Raw genomic sequence first — 6800 nt, forward strand, 5'->3', positions numbered from 1 at the left:
AGAGAGGGGCCTTGACTCTAAAAAGGTGGGAAAGTGTTGAAATGTAGACTGGCAGACCATGAAATATAAACAAAGACTAGAATGGAAGGAACAAGATCCCTGCAGGATGAACCTTGCCTGAATGCACTGGGTTTTTACCTATACCCTGCCTTGCAGTTAAATTAAATGACATGAAATTCCTCTAAAACTCCAAGTTCTGTCTGCCTCCAGGCCTTTGAATGTGCTGTGTCAACTATCTGGGCTGCTTTACACCCTTTCTTGCCTTACACTGCTTCTACGGTGCACATGCTGCCCCAGACTGATCAACAGTCTGTGAACTCCTTGAGGACTGAAACTATATCTAATCTATATATCTCTAGCTTAGACTTAATGCTATTAAATCCACACTATCACATTTGTTAACTGAATCAATGAATGCTAAGAAGCAGAATGAAGTTGGCTGGAAGAGGCAGGGAAGATGCTCTGAGAAGCAATGTGGTTTTTAACTGATTAACCAGGTGCTTGAGTTTTTAAATTTACTTTACATTATTCCAGTGTGAGACCAACTGACAAATCAATAGATTTTATAGTGGCAGTGTGAGGCTTGAATTAGATTTGAGGAGAAGCAAACATCATCTCTAGATTTAGAAGTTTTTCATTGTTTTTTGTTTTAGCCTATCAGTATTTTACAGAGAAGGCAATGGCACCCCACTCCAGTACTCTTGCCTGGAAAGTCCCATGGACGGAGGAGCCTGATAGGCTGCAGTCCATGGGGTCGAGAAGAGTTGGGCACGATTGAATGACTTCACTTTCACATTTCACTTTCATGCTTTGGAGAAGGAAATGGCAACCCACTCCAGTATTTTAACCACAAAATGCACTTTAATCCAAAGTAGGCTAGGTAATCACTTCTGAAACATTCTAGTAACAGATCTCTGAGAGCCTAGCTTTATGAAAAGATAAATCTTTCTCTCCTTGACTTTTTAATATTCAGAGAGTTCCTCGGTTTGGGAAAATTGTGGTTGACCAGTTGCCACTTCCTGCTGATCTGGGCTGAGCCTACCCAGCTATCCAGCCCTATTCAAAGGGTATTGATAGGAAATGACTTCCTTGGAGGCTCCAGGCTCAGCACCATTTCTCCTTACCTCCTAGCTGAAATCACTTCTCTTCCCTTCACCCCCTCATCCCTCCTCACCATGATGAAGAATGCAAGATCTGAAGCCAGACTACTTGGATTCAAAACTTCTTGTTACCCTTTCTAGATAAAGAATTATGGAGAAAGCACTTAATTTTCCTAAGACTTAATTTCCTCACTTGTAAAGTAGAGATTTTAATTCACTTACCTCATAAGGGCAGTTGTTCTCAGCTGGAAGCTCCAAGAGACATTTGAGAGTGTCTGGAGACGTTTTTTGGTGGTCATAATTGGTGGTAAGTGCTATTGGCATCTAGGAGATAGAGGCCAGGGATGCTCCTAAACCTCCTATAGGACATCCCAAGGGACAGTTCCCACCACAAAGAATTATCCAGCCCAAAATGTCAACAGCACAGAGATTGAGAAACTCTGTTCACAGGGTTATTATAAAGCATTTGATACTTACCACCTCCTCCCCAACTTCATCTTCAAAATCCCATCATTTCCTTTGGCCTCTAGCTCCATATTCAAAATCCTTCCTTCATCTGTTCTTACCCCCATCACTGCCACAAATATCCTGATGAAAGCCCACATCTCTTTACACCTGAGACCTTCATCTAATCCCTAATTTACCTTCCTTGGTTCCCCACTTTGGAGCAAACTGTGGGCTGCTCACCACTGAGGCTTGGTATTTTCCTCTGTGTGTCTTATGTACCAACTGCAATTCCTGAGACATGGTGGGTGCTGAGTGAATGTTTGCAGGACCAGCTTGAGATCCATGCCTTGCCGAACAGCCAGATCATCTGTTCCAATACATCGCTAGGCACTAATCTCCAAAATGCTGTTCAGAGATAAACTTTTAGCCATCTCACCCAAAGTCCCAAGCTTCACTTGTAGCTTCATTTCCTATCACCCTACATGAACTTTTCTTTCCAACCACATTGTCATGTTCACTGTCTACAAAGCACATCTCTATCTAGTCTTGTCTCTTACTGTACATTTGCTCAATCAGTGTTCCCTACTTTGGTTCCTCCTTCTTTCTTTTCATATAACCAAATTATTTCCATCCTTCAAAACCAAACCCAAACCCAAACTCACCTCCTCCCAAAAGCTTTCCTTGTGACCCCAATCCATCAGCCACTCTCTCTTTCACTTTCTCTACACATGGTCACCTTGAGCATGATGCTTCTCCTTCTGAGACTCAGTTTCCAAATCTTTGAAGCAAGCATTGATGAAGTGTTTTATCCATCTTCAAATCCACAAAATTTCTCCAACCAAGTATTAAACCTACAAAGAAATAGAGCAAAGTTTGAGAAATAACTCTGCAGTCTGCATCTGTAGATGTTATTATTTGAGTATATCTCCTAGCTTGTTCTTGAGAGTTCTTGTTATTCAGTTGCTAAGTCATGTCCAACTCTTTGCAACCCAATGGAGCATAGTACTTCCTTGTCCTTTACCATCTCTCAGAGTTTGCTCAAACTCATATGCATTGAGTCAGTGATGTCATCCAACCATTTTATCCTCTATCTCCTCCTGCCTCCAGTCTTTCCCAGCTTTGGGGTCTTTTCCAATCTGTCAGCTCTTCACACCAGGTGGCCAAAGTATTGGAGCTTCAGCTTCATTATGTCCTTCCAATGAATATTCAGGACTGATATCCTTTAGGATTGACTGGTTTGAATCCTTGCTGTCCAAAGGACTCTCAAGAGCCTTCTCCAGCACCACAGTTCGAAAGCATCAATTCCTTGGCCCTCCACTTTCTTTATGGTCCAACCCTCACATCCATACATGACTACTGGAAAAATGATAGCTTTGACCAGACAGACCTTTTTTGGCAAAGTGATGTAAAAGCTTTTTAATATGCTGCCTAGGTTTGTCATAGCTTTTCTTCCAAGAAGCAATCCTCTTCTAATTTCATGCTTGCAGTCATCACCCTTTTTCTTGGAGCCCAAGAAAACAAAGTCTGTCACTGTTTCCATTGTTTCCCCATCTATTTGCTGTGAAGTGATGGGACAGATGCTATGATCTTCGTTTTTAGTTTTGGGGTTTGTTTTTTTTTAGGGTTTTAGTGACAATTTATTTATTATATGTAAATTACTTAGAACATTGTTGCCATGTATACTCAGCCAGCTTTTTCACTCTCCTCTTTCACCTTCATTAAGAGACTCTTTAGTTCCTCTTCACTTTCTGCCATTAGAGTGGTATCATCTGTATATCTGAGGTTGTTGATATTTCTCCTGGAAATCTTGATTCCACTTGTGAGTTACCTAGCCCAGAATTTTGTATGATGTACTCCAAATATAAGTTAAATAAGCAGGGTGACAATATACAGCCTTGACGGACTCCTTTCCCAATTTGGAACTAGTCCGTTGTTCCAAGTCTGGTTCTAATTGTCTCTTCTTGACCTGCATACGGGTTTCTCAGGAGGCAGGTAGAGTGGTCTAGTATTCCCATCTCTTTAAGAATTTTTCACAGTTTGTTGTCATCCACACAGTCAAAGACTTTAGCATAGCCAATGAAGCAGAAGTAGATGTTCTTCTGGAATTCTCTTGCTTTTTCTATGATCCAAGAGATGTTGGCAATTTGATCTCTGGCTCCTCTGCCTTTTCTAAATCCAACTTGTACATCTGAAAGGTCTCGGTTCATGTACTGTTGAAACCTAGCTTGATGGATTTTGAGCATTACCTTGCTAGCAAGTGAAATTAGTACAATTGTGTAGTAGTTTGAACATTCTTTGGCATTGCTCTTATTTGGGATTGAAATGAAAATTAATCTTTTCCAGTCCTGTGGCCACCTGATGCAAAGAACTGACTCATTGGAAAAGACCCTGATGCTGGGAAAGATTGAAGGCAGGAAGAGAAAGGGACGTCAGAGAATGAGATGGTTGGATGGCATCACTGACTCAATGGACATGAGTTTGAGCATTCTCTGGGAGTTGGTGATGGACAGGGAAGCCTGGAATGCTGCAGTCCATAGGGTTACAAAGAGTCAGACATGACTGAGTGACTGAACCAAGTCCTGTGTCCACTGCTGAGTTTTCCAAATTTGCTTTATAATGGCATCATCTTTTAAGATTTGAAATAGCTCTTCAGGAATTCTATACCTCCACTAGCTTTGTTGGTGGTAATGTTTCCTAAAGCCCACTTGACTTCACACTCCAGGATGTCTAGCCATCATGGTTACAATGATCACACCATCATGGTTATGTTGGTCTTTAAGACCTTTTTTGTATAGTTCTTCTGTACATTCTTGCCACCACTTCTTAATCTCTTCTGCTTCTGTTAGCTCCTTACCATTTCTGTCCTTTATTGTGCCCATCTTTGCATGAAATAGTCCCTTAAGTGAAAGTCGCTCAGTCGTTTCTGACTCTTCTGTGACCCCGTGGATTATACAGTCCATTGAATTCTCCAGGCCAGAATACTGAAGTGGGTAGCCTTTCCCTTCTCCAGGGGATCTTCTCAACCCATGGATCAAACCCGGGTCTCCCACATTGCAGGCGAGTTCTTTACCAGTTGAACCACAAGGGAAGCCCAAGAACACTGAAGTAGGTAGCCTATCCTTTCTCCAGAGGATCTTCTCAACTTAGGAATCAAACTGGGTCTCCTGCATTCCAGGCAGATTCTTCACCAACTGAGCTATCAGGGAAGCCCACAGATATAGTTCCTTGGTATCTCTAATTTTCTTAAAGAGATCTTAGTCTTTCCCATTCTACTGGTTCCTTCTATTTCCCATTCTACCGGTTTCCTCTATTTCTTTGCCTTATTCATTTAAGAAGGCTTTCCTATCTCTCCTTGCTATTCTTTGGAACTCTGCATTCAGTTGGGTAAATCTTTCTTGAGTACTTCTTGATTTAAATTGTCCAATCAGTATGCTTAAGGTAAGAAGAAGAGATCATTTTATTTAACTATTTGAGTAAGGGTGGGTCAGGAAAAACCAAATCGTTATCAAAATTCCAGTCCCTTGTTTCCCTGTGGTCCTCAACCCCAGGTTCTCAGAGTGGAAGGTTGACCATATGTTCCCATAAGCTTCACCCTCAGAAGATTTAGCTTCCATTAATAAATGTAACTGGGAGCAATGAAGCATGTGGATCTCATTTTAACAAGTCAGCACATGTAAATGAAGATTGTGGTTAGCAGAAACCTTTTGTCCTGGAAAATGAGACATCTCTTCCTGCTGCAGCATGTTTGGGGGAGGAGCTCAGGATGGAGGATGAGAACTGCTGAGCCTACGTATAGACAGCCATCTGCAGACAAGGTTTGAGGAGCCCTAAGAAGCCACTATCCCCCTTGAATCTCTGCTGTCCATCTGATACAGCACCTGAAATCCCACTAGTAGGGGCTCAATTCAAGCCCACACACATTTGGCTCCTCCTTCAGGGTTCACTCTTAATTCTGTCTTCAAAACTAATCCTGTTTCTCCTCTGGGAGAATTTAAGAAGGTTGAGTGGAGAGTATAGAAAGTTTCAGAAACTTTTGCATTCTTTGGAGAACCTGATAAAGCTGTCTTTTTTACATGGTAATAATGCAATAATTGGGCTTCCCCAGTGGCTCAATGGTAAAAAAAAAAAAAAAAAAAAATCTGCCTGCAGTGCAGGAGACACAGAGAATACAAGTGTGATCCCTGGGTTGGGAAGATCCCCTGGAGGAGGGCATGGAAACCCACTCTAGTATCCTTACCTGGAGAATCCCCATGGACAGAGAAGGCTGGCAGGCTGAAGTCCATATGGTTGCAAAGAGTCTGACATGACTGAAGTGACTGAGCACAATTAAGTAATTAATTTATAGTCACACACTCACTGAGAAACCCCAGCCTCAAATTGCCACAGCTGAAATGTACTGGAGGAAGGTGAAAAAGTGTTTCCTGTCCCTGGGTCTTCTTCTCTAATCTGAGAGGCAATCCCATAAAGGAAAATCCATCGGAATGAAGCAAAGGAACAGCCTTGGGGTTGGGGGCCTGGCAGCTGCCATAACAGCCTCTCCAATGTCTGACCAAGACAAGTGGTTCTTTCATTCACACATTCTACAAACATGGTGTGCCAAGCCTGTGGATCATGCCAATGACTATTTCAAATCTCTGAGATCTGATGTACCCTAAATCCTCTGGGGTTGTTGGAGGGCAGAGGCACACATCCTTGACCCCATAATCTCACATCTAGATATTTATCATACAGATACACTTACACATGTACAAGATGTGTAAGATGGCACACAGGCAGCCATATTTGCAACAACATTGTGATAGCAAATAATTAGAAACAACCTACATGTCCATCAAAACAGAAATGGTTAAATGGATTATAGTACTGCAAGAAGGAGGTCATGATGACTACTTAAAACAAGAGCAATCCAGCATGTTATGTTATATTGAGAAAGCATGATAGTGTGTGGAGAAAAATACTATTCTAAGTATCTGCCTGTATTTGCAAATGCATAACCCCTGGAAGGACACACAAGGAGCTCATAATAGCGGTCAAATCTGGGAGAAAAACTGGGTGGAACAGGAACCAGAAGGATGGCTTACCCTTTTTTGTGTGTTTCCTATTTGCCTCTTTTGAATGTGAGCCAAATGCACATTTGCAAAGAATAAATAACTTTACAGAAGGAAAGAAAAGCAAGGGTTTTGTATGAGAGTGCGAATGCAAGCCCTTCCACCAACTAGCTATGTACTTGGGGTAGGTACCTGGAGTGGGCTG

Source organism: Bos javanicus, chromosome 1 (genome assembly GCF_032452875.1).
Source record: "Bos javanicus breed banteng chromosome 1, ARS-OSU_banteng_1.0, whole genome shotgun sequence".
NCBI lineage: Eukaryota > Metazoa > Chordata > Mammalia > Artiodactyla > Bovidae > Bos > Bos javanicus.